General features: G+C 32.4%; 1 pseudogene; it reads left to right on the forward strand.

Annotated features, from left to right (window-relative positions):
• The first annotated feature begins 1,208 nt into the window (after positions 1-1,208).
• The window catches only part of LOC149552337 (26S proteasome non-ATPase regulatory subunit 14 homolog pseudogene), a 118,743-nt pseudogene continuing 97,697 nt past the window's right edge, over positions 1,209-22,254 (forward strand).

A 22,254-nucleotide genomic window follows, 5' to 3' on the forward strand; every position in this document is an offset into this window, starting at 1 on the left:
TGTAATTTTGTGTGTGTCAAAATGATTTGATAGAATAATTTGTGAATTGTCATTATTTCTTGCTATTCTATCTCATTCCAGCACCTAGTTGTTGGATAGTAAGTCTATTAGTAGGTTATAATTTGTGCTTTTTAAAAGTGAAATTGGTTAAAGAGAGGTATCTGTATTCCTCCTTTTACTAATTCATTCTTAAAACCTTATTATAAATTATTTATGCAGATCTTTACAAAAAGATGTGTTTTGTTGTACGTCTGTACGTCAAGTAGCTATATAATCCTTCTCTATCAAGTGTATCTAAATTTCCATTATCACTTTTGCTGTATCACCAATCTCTTAGTTTAGGTTGTAGGTTTTAGGTTTATTTTTAGTAATTTCTCTCCTTTTTCTTGCAAGTTTAGATTAAGTTCATGAAGATTTCACTGAATATTTAATAGGAGTTGGTGTAGAACCTGAAGGTCTCACTTTATTTGCATGTCCAACGTGGTGAAGTGATTCCCATGTTAGGTTAGAATTACTAAACTTTTTTAGTTTAGTTTGGGTGAAAATTCTGGTACTTAATAGTTTTGGCACGCCCGATGGGACATGAAGGTCATAGTTCTCATAGCTCTTGTTGGTTTTTATATGCATCCGACATGTTGTAGATTTTTGAGAGGTCATTATTTTGCATATTTGGTGACTTAGAGATCATATCTACTAGTTTTAAGGAGATTCAGTGCTTAAAATGAATCACCATCCTCCATTTCATGAAATTCTTCCTCCATTCTCTAAATTTCAGTCATCTCAATGGTTGTATTACTAGTTTCATGCCAAAATTCAAAGAAAAAAATCCATCTCATGCTTAACACCCACCCACCCCTATTGAAGGATTGTGGAAGCATCAACATGCTTACCAAAAACCTCATGAAGAGATGCATCACTTAGAAGAGAAACATAGATTTGAAATGTAGTAATAAGAGCCTAGTTTTCAAGCTCATACCCAACAGCAAGAGGTGTTGGTTATTTAGGAGCAACATCATAAAGAGATGGAAGAGCAAAGAGAATATTATGAAGAGTTGTTGGAGACATAGAAAAAGCATATGTGAACACAAGAAAAGGAGAAATTTGATGCCAAATGGAAGCGGTATAAAGAGGTCATTATAGGATAGAAAAAAAGTTAGGCAACCCTTACAAGCAATCTCACACTATTGCAGAAAGTCTATGAGGAAGAAATGATAAAGGTTACTGCTACTGTAGCTGCAAATGAACAAGATTTTCAAAGAAGATTAGCAGCCAATGAAGAGTTTCATGCAAAAGAGCTAGAAGCACAAAAGTTGCAACATGAAAAGAATGTTCACCAAGCATTAAGAGTTCATGAAAAATTTCATGATAAAAAGCTAGAGGAGTATAGTGAGAAAATGGAACTCCTAGTTAATGAATTCATGAAGAACAAGGAGGCTCAGGCTCATCATGAGGAAGTACTTGCTCAAAAAATTAGAGTGAAGGATGAGCAAATGAGATTGCTACTTGCACAATTACAAGAGCTAGGGGCTCAATGAGTAGTCCATTTTCCCATTCATCCTATGAGTGAAGAAGTTCCTAACCCTGTGATTCCAAGTTTTAAAGTAGAAACTTCTTCTTAATCCTCAACTCAATTTTTGAAGCCAAAGATTCCATCTTTCAAGGTTCATAGTTTAGTGAATCTAATAGAGCATCCCCTAGAAGGATCCTTGAGTGAGAATAGACAACCAAGCCATCTTGTTAGTTCTCCTATTCAATCATGTCAAGAACTTGTTAGTAATCAAGATGTACAACAAACATGTCAATTTTCATGGACCAGGTATCATAGTTATGAAATGCCAAACCTTGTTAAGGATACCTCATGTGAGCCAATCCAAAGTCAAGTGGCTGAAAATGTGATCAATACAGCTCATTCTAAACTACGAAAGGGAGAAATAACTATGGAAGCCTAGTTGGGATAGCATGTTTGTGAACAACATGATAAAGAAGCTCTATTAGTTGCAAGAAAATACATGGGTAAAGAAGAAACCATTATGTGTTTCTCTGATGAGTTACCCCTATTTATAGAGCAAGAGGGGAGTATTGATGTTCAAAACATATCCATCCAAGCTTTGCAATATAAGGATGTAAATGCCGAAGTATCCACTCAAGATATGGAAGATGATGAGGTTCTGGGAGAGGAGTGTTTTGATAGCATTATCAAAGATTTCTATCAAAATCTTATTGTTGAAATTTCAAGATGTGAGCCTATTGAAGAAATCCCTATATTGGAAAACACTCTTCTTGAAAAATATCTACTTGAGTTCAAGTTTGAACCTAGTTTTGAGAATGTTCTATAGGTTGATAGCTTAGATAAGCTATTGAATGTTTTGACAGAAGATGTTGAACCTCTAACTTAGGAGGAGGAGATGATATGGCAAGAAATTATATAAGGGAGTCATGATGAACCGCAACAAGGAGCCAACAGGATAAGTGCAAAGTTTTTCATCTCTAGAGGTTGTCCCCTTAGGCACTTAGTAAGAATGGAGGCTAGCCAAGAAAAACCAATCATGTTTGTGTTCAAACATGAATATTTGAATGAAGCTAAAGCTGAAGCTCAATTCACTTATCTACCCCTAGAAAATGGAAAGAAGAATCTATCAATGGAGGTGAGTCGATTGGTTTATGTTTTTCAAGAGATAGTGCATCAGTTCTTTACACAATTGCATGAACTTCATTTCTTATTAGTTTTCCTCATGCATGTAAAGTATTATATCCTAAGGAGGAAGGGTAGCTATTTCAACTATCCAGTGAATGGATTTGTTTGATCATTTGTTATGTTGGTTAGATTAGGGTAGGTTAAGTGTTTCTTTGTTTTTCCTAAGTGTTGTCCAAGCACATGTTAGTTTTGTTTTATATCCTAGGTTAGTTTCCAATTTTCCTTAGGTTCTAGGTTGTTCAAGTTGTTGGTTTGTGTTGTATAGCTTCATAATTCACCCATTTCATTCATGCTCACATCAATGCATGTGTTTAAATTCCTACACCTACTTAGTATACACATGCATATACATATACATAATGTTGTAGCTAATCAAGTCCTACTGCCAACTTTGCATACATGCATATCCAGATATTCACTATTCATATGCATTCATTCAAATCCACATATTCATCCATCCAACAATAAGATGGTCAAATTATGAAGGTTTTGCTTCTAAAGCTACTACTTGAGTTTGATTATGCATATCCATCAACATAATAAGAGTCTTATTAAGCTCACGGGCATGCATTCAAAACTAAACCAGAAACTTTAGAAGTCACTTTGTGTCAAGTATAGGTGCTAGGAATGCATAATTTCAAACTCTATGCCCAATGAATAAGAGTAAACTAGTCAAATGTCAAGCAGGCAGACATACAAAAGAGGTTGCCAAAAATGTTACTAAAATTTTACACATGCTGAAAATTTTACTTCAAGTAACATCATAGAAAGAATTGTAGAAGAAAATATTCATTTTCTATTTATTCACATTTCATCATATTGCAATCATATATGAAATCATGAACAAAAGAGATATAATCTTCATTGTATAAATCATCACTGATATGTACAATTTTCATTTTTACAAAGTATGAAATGAATGGAAAAGTGTTGGAAATGAAATATCTCACACAAATCATGAGTCCAACTACTGTCTTTCATATATATTAAGAATAAGAAAAATACAACATATGAGAGAAGAGTTAGGGGTAACCAGTCATTGCCTTGCAGACTTTGATTGGTCAAGTATTATCTATTGTTGCTCCTAGTCTAGCCCTCGATTCGGTAAGCTCTTCGTTTTTGTTCTCCTATAAAAGAAATAAGTGGAGTTAGATCTTTATGATCTAAGCAATGACTAGTTATCTATAGCTACGTACTCACACATGTCATATTTCTCTTATTCTGAATACATATGAAAAAATAGTATGTGTATTCTAAGTGTTCAAATGCAAATCACAAAAAGGTAACTTATGAGTGTCACGAGCCTATGCTCAAACTTCATAAAAGAGGAAAAAGGTACTATAATGTATCAAGTAATAAGAAGCATGAAAGAAATAAAAGTTGAAGAGTCATGTGCAAGTCAATTTCATAAAAGAAAGCAAGTAGGCATTATGTTAAATGACATGGACACTATGCTGCCACAAGTGAATATCTAGATGAAGAGACCATAGAAAACATTATACAAATAGGGGATAGTGAAAAATTTCTTTAAAAGGCTATCTAAGAGCTAGGCCAGGATTATATTCTTGATGTTGTGCATGAGATTCGAAAGTGTCATGATGCTGCTATGGAATGCTTAAGGGAAATTCATCTACAAGAAATAGTTTACAATATGCTTTTAAGTAAATACTCTTGATGATTTTTTGATATAACAAAGATAACAGCAAATATGTGGCGGCTCTAAAAGGAAAATAAACTCATAGTTCTAGTTGAATGAGATATATTGGAGTCAAAAATAACCCTTCAAGAATTCCAGCATATATCTAATGGTGGTGGCAAGTTTTCTTTTAAATGAAATTTTCATAATCTCATGACAAAATCTGAACCGCAAATGATATGCATAAAAACAATAAACCCTCAAGCTTAACTTCTAGCTCCAACAATAAAGCATGTGGTAAAAATCAGAAAGAAATTTGATGCAGTTAGACAGAGTTTTCAAAATATTCTTATAGCCCAACAAATGAAGATAGATCCATGTAGCATCTATGCAAATAATAACCTAATATTTTAATATATGATGTTGCAAAGGAGCATATTGTCAAAAAGATGGCTGATGGTAGAACAAACATCTAGAAAGTTGTTGACAGTTTTAGTATGATCTCAATTTTCCTATAAGATGACTCTTTTATGAGGATGTGAAGTGTGCAATTCACCATGTCCACTTCAATGGACTCATACAAACAAAACAAAAATCTCACTGAGCTAGGCAAATACTTGGTAAGAATCCAGCAGTCTTAAAACTTTTTGAGAACTCTTAGAGAAAGAGCTATACAGAAATGCAGGCTATCATGTGATTGATTTAGTGACTTGCTTGCTTGCATAAGGGAATTACAATATTCCACTTATGATGTCTTGTAATATGAACAAAAATAAGTGCTCATTGAATTATTATGGGTACTAAAATAGAGAGGTGTAAAAAATGAACAAATCCCTCTAATATGTGGCTCAAACTTTCTAGTTCAGCAAAGAAATATGAAAGAGAAAGAAATGCAAGATGACTTTTTTCACCTGTGTATTATGTCTTCAAAAGCCAACAGCAATTTCCTAATACAAGAAACATGGCATTGATATATGGATTGGTGATGTAATTACAGCTTCAAATGGGAAGACAATTGAGGTAAATAACAAGATGTCAAGGAATGTTGGACACATCTTATTTACAGCAAAAAATGACAAATACTTTAGGTATAAACTTTGTATTTACAACAAAAAATTTAATGGCAACTACCAAAAACCCAATGAAACCCTCAACATCAAATTCCAGCATATTCAAATGGTGATTGTGAAACCCTAGTCATAAATCCTTCATCATACAAATGGAATGCAAAAAATGAAAAAAGGAGTTTAGGGTTGTGAAACCATATAGTGCCCTTTTCCATTTTTCATAAGTTTTTGGAATCCGCATGCTTGCAAGTGGGATTTTAATCCCTTTTTATTTGTTTTGAATATAGAGGGGGGTGTAGGGCCCATTTGTCGTTGCACCAAAAGCTATGACTGTTAGTGAACATGGAACACCACATAATTAACCACCTGTGGGTAGGGGAGCGCATCACATCACCCAACAATCTCCCCCTCGACATGCATACCAGGTGCTTACACGGGTCAGGAAGGCATCGAGGAGATTTGAACCCATGACCAGGCCAAAACCAGGCTCTGATACCAATTGTAGGGCCCATTTTCCGTTGCACCAAAAGCCATGATTGTTAGTGAACATGGAACACCACATAATTAACCACTTGTGGGCAGGGGAGCACGTTGCATCACCCAACAACAGGGGGGGGGAGGCATTTAATATATTTATGCTACTTTGTGTCAATTTTTGAGCCTTCTTTCTTCTACAATTTCATGTGTGTCAAAATGATTTGATAGAGTAATTTATGAATCGTCATTATTCCTTGGTATTCTATCTCATTCCAACACCTAGTTGTAGGAGAGTAGTCTATTTGCAGGTTATAATTTGTGTTTTTTAAAAGTGAAATTGGTTAAAGAGAGGTATCTATATTCCTCCTTTTACTAATTCATTCTTAAAGTCTTATTATAAATTATTTATGCAGATTTGTACAGAAAGATGTGTTTTTTTGTATATCAAGTAGATGTATAATCCTTCCCTATCAAGTGTATCTAAATTTCCATTATCACTTTTGGTGTATCACCCATCTCTTAGTCTAGGCTTTAGGTTTTAGTTTTATTTTAAGCAATTTCTCTCCTTTTTCTTACAAGTTTAGATTAAGTTCATGAAAATTTCACTAAATATTTAATAATATCTGGCCTAGAACTCAGAGGTCTCACTTTATTTGCATGTCCCACATATTGAAGTGATTCCCATGTTAGGTCAAAATTACTAAACTTTTTCAGTTCAGTACTGGGTGCAAATTCTAGTACTTAACACTATTGTGAAAAGGATATTTAGATATCTAAAAGTAACTAAATATTTTGGATTGTGGTACTAACAAGATGGTGACTTTACACTTTAAGTCTATACTAATGCAGATTAGGCTAGTAATGTGGATGACAAAAAAAACACAAGTGGCGAAGCTTTCTTCTTAGGAGAAAGATTAATAACCTGGTTAAACAAGAAACAAAGTTGCATTTCACTATCTACTATTGAAGATGAGTATGTTGTTGTTTCAATTAATTTTTCTAATATTGTGTGGATTAAGAAACTATTTGAAGGAATGCAAGAGCAAATAACTAATCCTATTACTATTTATTGTAATAATACTAGTGCAATAAATGTATCAAATAATCTAGTGATGCATGCAAAAGCTAAGAACATGAGAGAGCAAGTACAAGAGAAGAAAGTGAGGTTTGAATATGTGAAATCAAAAGAACAAATTGCAAACATATTTACCAATGCATTGCCTAAGAATTCTTTTGAGTATCTAAGAGGTAAACTAGGGGTGCTTCCCCTATCCAAGATTCACTAAGTGAAGATGCATGTTGCATTAGTTCATGGCTGATCAAATATATCTTTGTGGAGTTGATACTAGAGGTCACTCTTTAGGGATATTTCCTTAACATGTTTAACTGATTGTAATGAGATTTATATAAATAGTACATGCAAGGTACAAGGTTTTATAAGTTTTGCATTATGATATTTACCTTCGGCATTTTTGTCAAAGGGGGAGAGAATGACTAAAAGAAAAAGATGACTAAATTAGAGAATTAATAAGGGAGAAGATGTAAATATGTTGCTAAAGAATGAATAATTTTATCATTGCATGTAAAAGATTCATAGCATTTGTTATGTTGTCATTGATGTCAAGCCTTAGTTAATTATACATTATATTAATTGTTGGAAATAATCAAGACTAGCTAAGTTACTAAGAGGGGAGGGGTGAAACAGTAACTTCAAAAACTTTAAATTAATTTAGTACTTAATCCATTCACCATGAATTCATCTAATCTACTGCATGCATGAGAAAAGATAAACATTCATCACATATGAACACAATATTTAGTGACCCAAAAACTTTCCAAATAGAAAGTAAAACTAGGGTGGGGATGATAACCACAAAACTTCAATACTATAGTATAAAGTTGGCCTATTAAGGTTTACATTGACCACTTCTAATGATATACCCTATTAAGAGCAATTTGAGGTGCCAGATCCACCTTGTTAGAGGTTATACAAACATACAATGAAGTATGCACTCTATTAAGAAATTTAAAGAAAGACTGTTAAGTCTACCCTATTAAAGGATTTGAGAAAATTAATTCACCTATTAGGATGAAATAGTAGATCTAACTTAAAACTTGATTACTAATTAGATCCTTGAAGTATAGATCACCTCTTGTGATTGATATAACTTTACTGCTCCTTGTAGACCTTGTTGAATACTCCGCTCTACTGCTGATTCCCATTCACTCTTCTCAAAACATTACATGTCCATACATCCATATACTCATTCATTCATTCATACATTGCAAATGATACAATACATTAAATATATACCATTTGAATATTTACAATTACAAGGTCGACTAAAACACAAGTAAACAAAATATTACTAAGTCGTCTAAATAGTAGAAACTCGAGTTCTGTGAGCTAACTTGGTGAATTTCTTATACTCGACGTCCACTGCATTACTTAGAATTGTCATGCACTCAGTAGAAGTAGAGGCATGTTCCATACTAATCACACAACGTAGCTTCAAATTCGATGACCATGGAGACTTGGTAGATATAGTGTTACTCGGTAGATACTGAATACTATGTTTACCTTGCTTGCACTCGATAAACAATGCTCATTTCATCACTCGGTAGACACTAGCTTCTCATCACACAAACTAATGACTTGGTAGACACTGTGAAGCTCGGTAACCATTATCTACTCGATGATAACTACTAGACTACACACTATCTATATTCACTCGATAGCTTTTAGAATGTTCAATGTGAACTATGAAACTTGGTTATCACTAGATTGCTCGGTAAACACTGGAGACTATATAATGAGCTTGGTAACCATACATAATTGAATAAGTGTTGTCACTAATGACAAATATAACATGATACCAATAATTAATTTAGTAGAGTATCATATCATTTTATTGATGAAGGGCATTTGATTGATGAAGAGGATTTGAAGAAAGTATGATGATGAAAGAGTTGATAAGTACTGGTATTCAATAGGTACTTAAATGAATTGGACTATGGTAGTATAATGTTGGTTTAATTATTTTGCAATCATGTAATGTTTTGATTAAGTTCACAGCTAGCGAGTTGGTGAAAGAAGGACCATAGTATTAATCAAGTGATTGTAGTTATCACCAAGCGTTTCAAAAAGAAAAGTTAAGGTTCAATGTTCACTGAGTAATTTCAGTGTTAAAATAGTGATGTTTTTCCCAAGTGAACTTTTGATGTTTATGAGTGAAGAACAAAAGAAAAGATTAAATTGAGGCCAAAAAATGATAAAATTTGAGAATGTTCGAGAAGCACAAAAGATAAGGATGAATATATTTACAAGATCAATTGCTAGAATAATTCAAGTATGATTGTATGGAGAATATTTTTTATTTTCAGATTGAGCACAAACTTTGAGCTAAACTAGTATTGACTAAGTGACTAGATGCAATGAATCTAAGATCTATGATTGTATTTAAATGAAAAAATATGGAAGGATCTAAAAGGTTGAAGTTAACTATTTAAAGAGATGACTGAGAGCATTTTTGGTTCTTGATCATTGTTGATTGTTGATGATAAAGTGCAAACTATTAAAGGAGAAAGAAGAACAAGGTGAACTAAGCAAAATAGAGGGTCTACAAGGTGAAATAGAAAGAGTGTGAATCATCCAAAAAGAGATCAAAAGAGTAAAAATTTTGGGTTATCAGTTTCCAAGTGGTTTTTTCCTTTACATGGTTTCCCCATTAAAATCTATGTCAAAATGTGTGAATACTTGTGTGTTGAAAGTTAATTTTCATGTTGTTTACATAGTTTTTGCAACTATGTATAAGGTAAGCTAATATTCTGATACTTGCTAAAGTAATGAACAATGAGATAATAGTTTGAAGTAAAGTTAACATAAGTTTGATTTGAGAAGTTGAATTTGGCTACCAAGTTATTTCTATGAAAATTTATGAAGTTTGAATTGTTACTTAATTTTCTAAAAGTTCCATAGGATAATTGAATATAGCTCATTCACCCTCTACCCAACCCCCAACACCCCCCTCCCCCCCCCCCCCCCCCCTAATTATCTAACATTTTTCTCATTAATAATGTTAATTAATTCATCACCCATATTGACAATACCTTTCCATGTGATTATTTCATTGCTAATGGTTCCTATATTAGCAAGTTTATCGACAACTAAGTTAGTTTCTCTAAAATCATGGGGTATATGAAAGTTGCTAAAACATTGTGCCACAACTTTTATTTTATCAATAATATGTTTAATAACTTGTGGTACATGAATTTCACCTTTCATTCAATTTACCACATTTTTGGTATCACTAGCAATCCACACTTTTTTGCATCCCATTCTTTTAGAAATTTTAATAGTGTGTAAGTAGTCATGGCTTCTATTATATGGAAAGTTTGAATGCTTAGAGGGTCCATAATTGCACATATACAAGTTTTAACTTCATTTCTAATTATCCTTCTACATTTGCATTTTCCTAGATTTTTCTTCACAACACCATAAAATTTGGCTTTGACCTAATTTGGAGGAGGCGAAGTCAAGACTAGGTTCTCTTTTATGTTTTTGGTCTCTCTTGATCTTTGAAATATCCTATATTTTAGGTTTTCCATTTCTTCATTATTCTAATATTTGAAATAAGCCTCATCCAACTACATATTTTTGTTAATATTTGAAATGATCCTTTCATCAATTACTCTCAGATGCATACTCTAATTTTGGAAGAAAAAAAAATTGTGGTCTTTCCACATTACAAATTGTGTGAGGGGCTATGAATTTCCAAAGAGTCTCAACTCCCTTATGATGTATAGGACTTTTCCATTGTTCAAAAAATTCATGTATAGAATTAGGCATCACCCAATATAGTTCCAGTCTGGTAAAAAAAATTAACCATATCTCTTGAGTCTAATCACAATTAAGTAAAAGGTGATTGGTATTTTCAGCTTCTCTTTGACACATATAGCACATGTTTTGTATATCAAAGCCTTTCTTTGCAATATTTTTAGTAGTTAAATCTTATTTTTAAGGAACAACCAATAGAACATAATTATTTTAGGAATAAAATTTTAAATCCATGCATTAGCCCAGAAAGGTTTAACATCATCTTTGAACACCTCTAAGAACACCAAATTGATTAAATACCTTCCATTATTGTTTAGTTTCCATATCATTTTATCCTCAATTCCTAGTCTTATAAACCACATATTGATATTTAGGTTTATAGGAGGTAATTCATTATTTATCAAACTTTGATTTATCCATTTATCACCCCTCCGATAGGTGCTAATTATGAATAACTACACATAGTTATGAGAAGGAAGGAAACTTGACAACGTGAATGCTATCTCTAATGTTCTTTTGTAAATTATAAACAAATATGCATTGTATATCAACATTAGGCACATGATGCAAAATTTGAGTGTTCAAATTCTTACATCTACCAATGAGGTTACTTAGTTTTTCTTTAACATCACATTTACAATGTATGAAACTAGTCAAATAAATTTGAAGATCAATTTTTTTTTTAAATTTTAGAATAAAAGCATTAGTAAGCTTAGAGAAATAATTACTAAAATAAGAAGGAAAAGACCAATTCCATTGCAAATATTTGCCACAAAATATCCTAATAAAAAGCACTACAAAAACTTTGGAAACTTTTTACATGAGTCTAATGATTATCTTTACCATTATAAGTCTAAAAATGGATAATCTCAATGCGTTGTTGGATTAAAAAAATAGATAATTTCCATAAACAAAGGACTACAAATATCACAGGTAGAAATATTATACTTGAATTGAGTCAAAGGATAAAGTTATATTTTTAAAGAGGACACAATTTAAGATAACCTATTAATTGTAGAATTGGTGGAGTAAATGATAGGAGAACAAAATTTGGAAATATTGGGAAAGTTGTTGGAAGAAGGGAGATTTAAATTTGAAAAAGGAACGTGATGGTAAGAAGGCATATATGAAGAAAATAAAACACATGGAACACTCATAGAAAGAGATGGAAGAATATTATTAGGAAGACTCATATATGAAGAATTAAAATCTTCAATTGAAGTATTGATGAGAGGCAAAGCATAAGTAGAGATACTAGGAATAGAAGTAGAAATAGGCAAAGAAGTTTCAACACTTGTAGAAAGTAGAACATATCTTAACTATGGAGCACATTCTATCATGGGTTTAACATTAGAATCAATAAGATGAGAAATCTTACACATAATTTTAAGACCTTGTTCATCATTATGAATGAGTTTCCTTAAGGCTGATTCAATGGAAAGACTTTTGTGATTGTGATTTTCTTGAACTAACTAATGTTCCAGTTTTTCAAATTCATGAGTAAGCTTTTATATTTAGAGGGAAGAAATATTAAGGCTAAATATTCATCATGAGAAGAATGATATTTTTTTTAAAAAAGGAGTAGAGTCATCAAGGAGCATGTTGGTTTCATCATGATTCCTCGGAAAGAAGGCTTTGGGTCAAAAGAACCCATAAGTCTACAACTTCTAATTAGAATACTAGAGATTGGATTCAACATAATAAAGCTCATACATAAATTAATTAAAGGAAAATAAGATAAAATAAAAAGGAGAAGGTATAACAATGCATACAAAGGATATCCTATATCAAAATATAAATAATGTAACTAAAATATAGAGGAGATAAAGTAGATCTAAATATGAAGGTATAAGGATAAATATACAAAGAGGATCCAAATACAAAATTAAGAAGCATATAAATGAAATATAACTCCAATATGAAGTAAGATCAAATAAAGATCTAAATATCCAATAAAAGGTATAACACATGAAAGAGTTATATCACCAAAATGTATATGGCAAAATGGTTATCAATGATCATACTCCCACTTTACCACTATAAATTGCAAAGAGGATCTTAAAATTTGATCCCTTTGAGGACTTAAATCATGTTAGCACAACCCAAATAGATGAAAGGTGTGATAATGCAAGATCTTGGCCCTTTAGAAGTGTTGATTATAGGATCCTTTAGGGCTTTTGGTTAATGTATAAGTGTATAGAAACAAATGTGATGAATATGCAATTAAAATAAAGCACACACTCATGCAATGATTAAAAATATATATATAATCTAATGTATAAAATTAAGTTATATGAAATAAGATGAGAGAATATTTACTCACCTTGAGGGTTTGTCAATGGAGTCACTTAAAATTTATAGAAATGGGATGCTAAACAATCTTGAAATTAGAAAAACATTGAGATTTGGAAAGTTGAGAGTTGAACCTTTTTGCTATGTAAATCTAGAAGGTACATGAATAAGTTGAGAATGGGGATATATATACCATAGAGGGGTAAATCCAATATTTTAGGGGTATGATAGTAACTACACCTTTAGATTTAAACTATTGAATCTAAATATTTTGAATCTATGCCTATACATAAGAAAGTGGAACATTGTCGAGGGAGAGGGCTTGCCTTGTATTGGTTTCTGATTTAAGAAGTTTAGAATTAATACCAAGGAGATAAAAAATAACATAATACCTAGGGTTTAGCTACTTCCCCTATTTGGTATATCATATTTGGGCCTAGACCAAGTGAACAAAGCACTTATGCTTTCTACACTTTATGCTCTACTAAACCAAGTAGGGTCAACCTAAGGTTTTTGACAATTCATGTACACTAATTTGCATTACAAACCCTTTATGTCAGATTTAGCCTTAAAACTTCTTGAAATTGCAAAACAAATGAAAAGTCACTAATAGTTAGTAATGAGCATGACAAATTATTGCAACAAGTGATGACCAACTTTATATTCCATTTTAATAGCAATTCTTAATGATTTTTTATTTATAAAATGTGTCCATGCTAAGATAAGATTGATTTTCTTAATTCTTCAACTAAAAGACCAGTGCCTTAATCTATTGTCAAAACAAATTCATCTCAATTGACATTAAGAGACCTATTTAATTGACTTGCAATTAAATGTATTAACTGCTGACCTCCAAATTCTATAATTATCATATCCCTTTCTACCCTAAATGACCCTATCATTCCATAGAAGCATTTACTTAATTCTTTGAACTAAAAGAAACTCTAAAATGACATACAACTCATTAAATTATATTTGAATAAAGTGAAAACTTGTTCATTCATTATTAAAATCATAAAAGCATGAAAATCGAGACAGAATTTTGAGACACAAATATCCTACAATGCTTGCTTATATTTGTAGACACTCAAAAATTATTTGCATCTACAGTTTAATCACATTTTCATAACTCATCCCATTTTCTCATTTCACTAATTTTTATCTTTGGCCAACTTGATTATCATTTTATTATATTTTGATAGTATCCTTCATCACTTGTAGCCCCTTTCAAATCAATTATAGATCACTTTAGAATCGATTCCCATTCTATCCAAACTTTTTGGAATCAACCCAAAACCATTTCAATATCATTGAAAACACATCTAATCAACTTGGAATCATCCCAAATTAACCCAGAATCATCGCAAATCAACCCTAATCAACCCAAAATATGTCATATCTCTTAGCACTAGGTCAAACCTATCATTTTTATCATCTAATCATTGACATTATCAAGTCCCTTAGTGTCAGATTATAGCATTATCCAATCAATTTAATTTCATCGACAATGTTTGTCGATGCTATTAGGATCAACCTTATCAATCAAATTTCAATCTTGTGACATTTAAAAGGTCCCTTAAATGTTGCATGTTCTTAATCCATGTCATGTATCCTTGGCATCTTATCAATCCTAATCAATCAATCTATTTGATCATGGCTTTGATCTACCCAACATCATCCTAGTTGATCTGCATAATGATCACATTTTAATCTTGTATTTGTCAAATTAAAGTGGCCAATCATTTACTAATTTTTCCTATATGATTAGATAACCCATAATCTAATCCTATATCATTCCAATAATTTTCGTCCCACATTATTAATTATTCTTCCTACCAACCAATATTCTCAATTAATTAATATTTATTAATTAATTGATTCATCTTCGCAAACTATGGGAATTCTCAAATTTCCTAAGTCCTATTTTCCACTTCTAATTTTTATTTTTACTAATTTCCATTTGGGTGGATATATGAATTTTTAATTCAAATATTGCACCTATTGTTGACACATGGACATCATACGTCATAGATATTATCCCTACACTTGGCTAAAATATGTCATATTTGATATATTTCATTCCTTATACATGTCTATAATAAGCCTCCATCATCATATATTCTTGGCTACAAGTGGCTTTGAGGTGTCATATGCACATCATAGATTCTCCTCCACTTTTAGCCATGTTGACTTTAATGTGTCATAAAATCTTACATTTGGCATATTGTGTCATGGTTGTCATGGATATCCCAAGGAATATCATGCCAAGTTGCACATTCAAAGTAATAAGTGTCCATCCTCTCATTCAATTCTCTCCTCTTGCACTTTGGCTATAATTGAGCCATCTTGCTCTCATTTTCAATCCTTAAGAACCATATCTCTTAGAACCCATTAGGCTTGAACCACACTTCTAGTACTCTCAATTGCTTATGTTTTCTTCCTTTATTTCAATTAGTTTTCATGGTAGATTAGAAGGGTTTACTATATTTTGATTCAGTTTTGTGGTTTCTCATAGTATGTTAGGTTCTAACCTATTTTCTAGTCCTACAATTGGTGAACCTGACATAAAGATCATGCTTACTAACTTGGAGTTCTTTTTTTGTGCATGTAGGTACAAGGAGCTTGTTCAAAGGATTCTAATGTTTGTCCACTCTTTCTTATCACATATAGTCTAACTAGGAGGCCCAATAATAAGTTTATATCTTTCATTTATGAATTTTTGTATCTTGTTGTCTTTGGTGTGCACTCTACACTATTAGGACACAATTGGGGCCTTCAAGAAGTTGTTTTAGGGGCCTAAGAGTTAGTATAACCTCTGTCTATTGTTCACACCTGACCAACTCCACTCCAAAACCACCAACTACACCCTTCTAGGCCCCAAGTGCACCAAGGGCAAACTCTACACTGTCATAGCACACTTGGTAGGATAGCTTTTAGTTTTTCATGTTCTAGGTATCATTTTCATCTCATTTCGCCCCATTTTGTACCCAGACTCTCAACTATGCTATGAAACTACCAACTACACTCTAACTGGTCCCAAGTACACTGGGAGTGCAATTTGCACTATCTGAGTGCACTTGGGGACCTCTTAAGTGTTCTTGATCTTTTGGGGTGTAGTCTGCACTGTCAAGGCATAATTGGTTCACAGAAAGGTCACATTTCAATCAGAACCTACATCTAGGGTTTCAATTTCTTTCTAGGACCTAGGGTAGATGTTTTTGTATCACTGATGATCTATTTGCAACATGTGGTAATCATTGGGAGAAGACATATCTATTGAAAACCACTAATTCTTTGTTACAGGATGTTGATGAAGAACTATGTGCTTCTTCAAACTTTGTTATTGGCTTTCTTAGACTAGATAACACTTCATTTGTTGCTCTAAAATGAATTTTATTTTATTTTTTGCATATATGCATTGTTTATAACCCTAGGAGTTGTTAGAAATAGATAATACTGGGGGGGGGCAGGGTTGAATTAGTATTCTACAATATTTTGCCCACAACTAAATATTGTTAATTACTTTATAACTTGCATATGAAAGTAAACCAACAATGTTGAACATTAAATATAACCATGCACATAGATAATGTATAACACCATTATTTGTTAACTAGGGAAACCATGGCCAAGGGAAAACCCTGATGGGGATGATACCCACTAGATGGTTCACTAAACAATAGGATCTTGTTAAGGATATTGACCTTATTAGGAGACTGTGAAGTACATATAATGTCTTGACTCCTTGTTAAGAGACTAGGCCTTGTTAGAAGCCTCAACCCTATTAGGAGTTGATAGAACAAATACAATGTATGCAAGAAGAGCCCACTATCCTAACATGCAATAATATAATTAAGTTCTTCACAAGAATAGATATACATACAATACTTGTTGTCTATTGCATTTTTCACTTGTTATAATCATACATGTGAATTCGCATCACATAAGGCTTGCAATTATTTCAAGCTCTATGTACAATAGTTTGCATCACATAACAATTTCTTTTCTATCATAGATAGCACATCTATCTTTGCAAGATAAGATCTTTACTTATACCTTGCATAATTACAAAACTATGCTCAATCAGCCTTCATGTGTTCACACACTTGACATAATATAAAATAACTTATGGAATAATTTCCACATAGTTATCTCATCATAACTTAGAAATTATTTTTTAACCACAATAATTCCTAAGTTTGTATAATCCAATTCTCTACTATGCTCTATTCTGTACTATTTAAGTAGTGGTATTTTAACCATATCTCATGTTGTACTGTCTATACACACTTGTGCACTGATACACATCATCATGATACTATCATGAAGCTTCCCTCAAATACACATGAACTAACTCTCAATGATTCATTCATACACTTAACATCTATGCATTGTGTTGCTACAAACTGTCTAACACTTAGACAATTTTTTAACTCTAAATGCATAAATGAAATGCTGAAAGTCTATTTCCATATATGGAAACCATCAAGACATATATCTAACCATATTGCCAACAATCTCCCCCATTGAAATTGATGGAAACATCTGAGAAAATTATCATCATGATACTATCATGAAGCTTCCCTCAAATACACATGAACTAACTCTCAATGATTCATGCATACACTTAACATCTATGCATTGTGTTGCTACAAACTGTCTAACACTTAGACAATTTTTTAACTCTAAATGCATAAATGAAATGCTGAAAGTCTATTTCAATATATGGCAACCGTCAAGACATATATCTAACCATATTGCCAACAATCTCCCCCATTGACATTGATGGAAACATCTGGGAAAATTGGCTAATTCCTGAAATGATGTCATACATAACAAAAACAAAATAAAACTAACTACAAAATTACCTTCAAAACATAACAATTTTATTTGTGTTTGGATGGATCATTACATCCCTTATCACTCTTCTACATTGATACATAAGTACACTCCCTCTTACAATATCTTACATATACAATATTACTCCCCCCTTGTGTATACTCCTTCATAATTACATATTAAAAACATGCAATTTTCCTTACATATTACTCTCCCCCTTTGACATCAATGGAAAAGGTGCCAAAATCTACATTCAAAATTTGTTGTACTTCTTTTTCTCAACCTATTAATCTGGAAAAATAATATGCATAAGAAACCTTTAGTATTGCTAACTCTTTCTTCCAATTTTCCTTTACTATCTCTAAGATACTGAGTAGTGCACAAAGTGCACAAGATGCCACTTCAACTACATGAATTAGTTTAGGAAAACTTGTCATAGGAAGCCTTAGCTATAAGACATTCCTCAAGTTGTTGCTGCAAAATGCTTATTTTAGACCCAAAAAATTCTCTAAGACTAGAGAATCTTATAGCTCTTCTTTCTTTATCAGATTCCAAGTTTCCAATCACATCATGTATCTTCTCCACTTCTACTCCATAGTCTTCAATTCAATATTTTGGGAGTTGTAGCTTGACAAAAAGTATTTCAAGTTCACTTAACTTTCTTTTAATCTAATTCTCAAAGTCTTTTAGGTACTTGTATGAATGCACACATTGTCCATACAGTCTTTTACCTTCATCAATATGATTTCTCATTCCCTTGATGTTTCCATCAAGTTCCTTTAGATCATTGTGTACATTGGTGCATACTATGTTGAATAGTGATGCATCATGTGTTACATGTGCTTTCGTCGAAGCTACTTCTTCTAAAGTTGTGAATTCCTTATCAAAGGTTTTCACCAACTCTATGGCCTTTGACTGCAAGTATGGAATAGCTATAGTTGTAGTAACTATCTTCTACTTTCTATCCAAGACTTCAGTTAATGTCTTCTTCAAAGACTTTACTGATTTGTTCTTTTTAAACAACTTACTCAATGTGCTCATCAAGTCTTTTTTATCTTCATCATCTAATGTCACTACTACTAGAGTTGATGGATTGGCTACTAGTGTTGTAATAGATACAGATGCTAGGGCTACATAAGGTATGTCAACCTTATGTTGGAACACCACTTTTCCTATTTTTGACTCCACATGTTTTTGATTGGGCAAGAATGTTGATTCTTGCATCACAATCTTCTATTTTTGCTTGATTTTAAATTCTTCACTTAACTTCTTCCTTCTCTTTTCCTCTATCTTCTTTCTTTCCTCTTCCTCTTTTCTTTTCTTTTCCTCCTCTACCTTCTTCTTCTCTTATTCTTCATCATCATAACTAGAGTAGGTTGTAACATTGCCAACAATGGATTGGCCAAATGTTGTAAAAAGGTTTTCCTAATGTGTATCCACAGTTATGTACATACTATCCACTTCCATGGAATCAGTACCCATAACAATGTGAGGTGGTGAGAGTTCCTATTGTGTCCCTCTACTTCCTCCTCTTCCCTCAAAGATGTATGTACTTGCACATCTACTGGACTCTTAGGTTTAGGCTACATACTCACCTTAGGCACTAAAGTCATATTTTACAATTGACTCCTCAGTTTCTTCCCTAACATCTTCATAGTTGCCTCACATCAGAAGAATTTCTCTTCTTTTTTTCCTCAGGAAGGGCTCAATACCCTTCAAAATTATATCTAATTCCTCCTTAGAGTCAACATCACAAAGTTTATTTATCATAGTGATCCTCATATTCATATCTTCCTTTGATACTCTACTTTTTCTATTTACAAGCCTAATATACAGATCCTCTAGTATCTTATTCTATATATTCTCAAAACCTTTTGTTCCTCAAAATCATGTTCCTTACAATGGTATTCTCTAACTATCTTCTATCCATATTATTATACAAATCATAATATTTATTCAACTGTACAAAATTGTCATCATTAATAATTTGCATGATAAGGTTTTCTACCTTTGGTTTTCATGCTTTCTTTATAGATGTTGTTTTTCCTTCTAGCATAATCTAGACCACTGGTCTATCTTTAGTTTCATCCTTTGATTCCTCAGAATCACTAACTTTCATTGTTTTTCTTCTCTTTCCAAGTTTTTTGGTGTTATGCTTAACCCTTTCTTGATTGTCAGTGTATATTCATGCTTCACCTTTACCAATCTCTCTAATTTCCTTTGTGCATTAGATGATTCAACCTTTGGTTGACTTCTAGGTTGATCACTCCTTGTCTTGACTAGTTGCAGTGGTGTAACTACTACATATGGTACAATAGGTGCTTATGTACATGGTTGTGCTATTGTCACACCCTCTAAAGGTCTTGTAACTATAATGGGCGTTGTTGCCAATACTTCAATTTTACCATTGGCCTTTATCTCCAACATAATACCTTTAATATCATTAAATTCTTCCCTTGTCATTCCTAATTCCTTAAGAATGGAATCTATCTCTTTCTCAACCTTTTTCTTGCTTTCTTTGTTGTATAGTTCAAAATGAACTATTCTCATCTTTTCCTCATAAGTACCACATCTAGGGTACTCAGTGTCCTTCTTAGATTCAATAATAATAATTTTATATCCTTCTATGATCTTAGCACTCATCTCATATCTTATAGGCTCTATAAACTTAACTCTAGGAATTACTACTTCCATATAGGTGTTGTCAGTTTCCACCATGAAGCATATTTCTTTCTTGTATTTCTCAAACATAGACGGAGGTATCCTATACCTTAGTTTCATCTCAGTCTAAAATTTCTTCATCATTCAATCAATATCATTATCTCTAATGTATTCTAGGTTAGACCTATACCATTGAGTAACCAACTTCATTGTGCACTCACTACTATCCCAACTTATCAATCCACAAAAATTCCTTGTAGCATTAAAGAATATGTGAGTCAACAAAAACTAAAGTTTGAATACTAAATTCTTAGTCTTCTTCAACCTTGCAATATTATCCAATAATTACATTCTAATAATCTCGCATAAGTTAACTTTCCTTCCTTTCATAGCCATTACATAGGTTGCATGCAAAAATCTAGCTGGTGTAGAGTCAACCCTTGATCCATGGTTCAACTTGTACCCTAATATCTTGGTTAGCAATTTTACTCCTCTATCTTAAATGGAGTTTACCTTCATGTTTCTTCTATCAAACTTTGTATTCAGGTTTCTTTTAGCCATCTTCCTGATGTTCTCCTCATTAATAGGATTGTAGCCTTCATTACTCAATCTTGTGACCTTGTGAATTAGATCATTTTTAATAAAAAATATTTTTGCCTCCTAGCCAAAACATTCATCATGTACCCTACTCAAAATGATTTAGTTCCACTCATGATTATCAAACTCTGTATAAAACATATACTTCACTAGATTCAAATTCTCTAGGTGTGCATACTCAAACTTTAGAGATAAGTCGCTATTACACATCTTTCTAAAATCCTTATGAGTTTCTTTGTTGCCTATGCTCTCAATCTTGCAATGGATGTAAATTTTGATATCTTTAACATACAACACATTTTCTGGAACTTGGAAAAATATGCCCAATTGATCATCCAATAAAGAAATAAATGGATGTTTCTTAAACTCATAATGTGGTCTTTCACTTACATCATACACATTTTGACTTTTCATTTGAACTATAATAGGAAATATTGAAATAAACTGGATTCTAGCTTCACAAAATACCTTAAAAACATGATTTAGGGCTTCTGCAACTTTATGTTCTTCAAACTTCACTTCACACTTCAATTCATTGTCAAATCGCTCTTCAATTCACTCAAGACACTTTACATGAACAAATGGTACATACAATATTGTTTCTGATCCTTAAATCATTTCAAATTGCACTGCGCATTAAATGTATATCTACCATAGATCTAAATACTATCTCTATATCTGAGTAAGCTTGATTTCTCAATTCCTACTCACTGTGATCATATCAAGACTTGCACACTTGAGCATAGCCTTCTCTCTATGTCCTTAACCTCTTGTTAACTGCACAACTTCAAACTCTCTCTCTAACATCAGTTTTGACCAACTAATGCTCTCCTACTACTAGAGTTACTTAATTAAAGTAGGATGAGTCACAAACAATCTGTAATTTCAATATCTTATCATGTGCATCAAAAATTATTCCTCCAAAACTGTATAAGAGCTTTATGGATATTTAGCTACCACAAATGCTTTCTTGAATTCATCAACATGTTCCTTAATAGCTTCCTTCTAACTATTTTCATTGAAATTGACATTCCTTTTGTCATTTATGTTGTTGTGCCTTCTATTATTTGGATTCTTATTAATGTTCCTCCTATCCATTCTATAATAACTTGTGTGTCTAAAGTTATTACATAGCTAACATATAGGTGCATTT

Source organism: Cupressus sempervirens, chromosome 6, assembly GCF_028749045.1.
Source record: "Cupressus sempervirens isolate cs-2001-9-10 chromosome 6, ASM2874904v1, whole genome shotgun sequence".
Taxonomy (NCBI): Eukaryota; Viridiplantae; Streptophyta; class Pinopsida; order Cupressales; family Cupressaceae; genus Cupressus; species Cupressus sempervirens.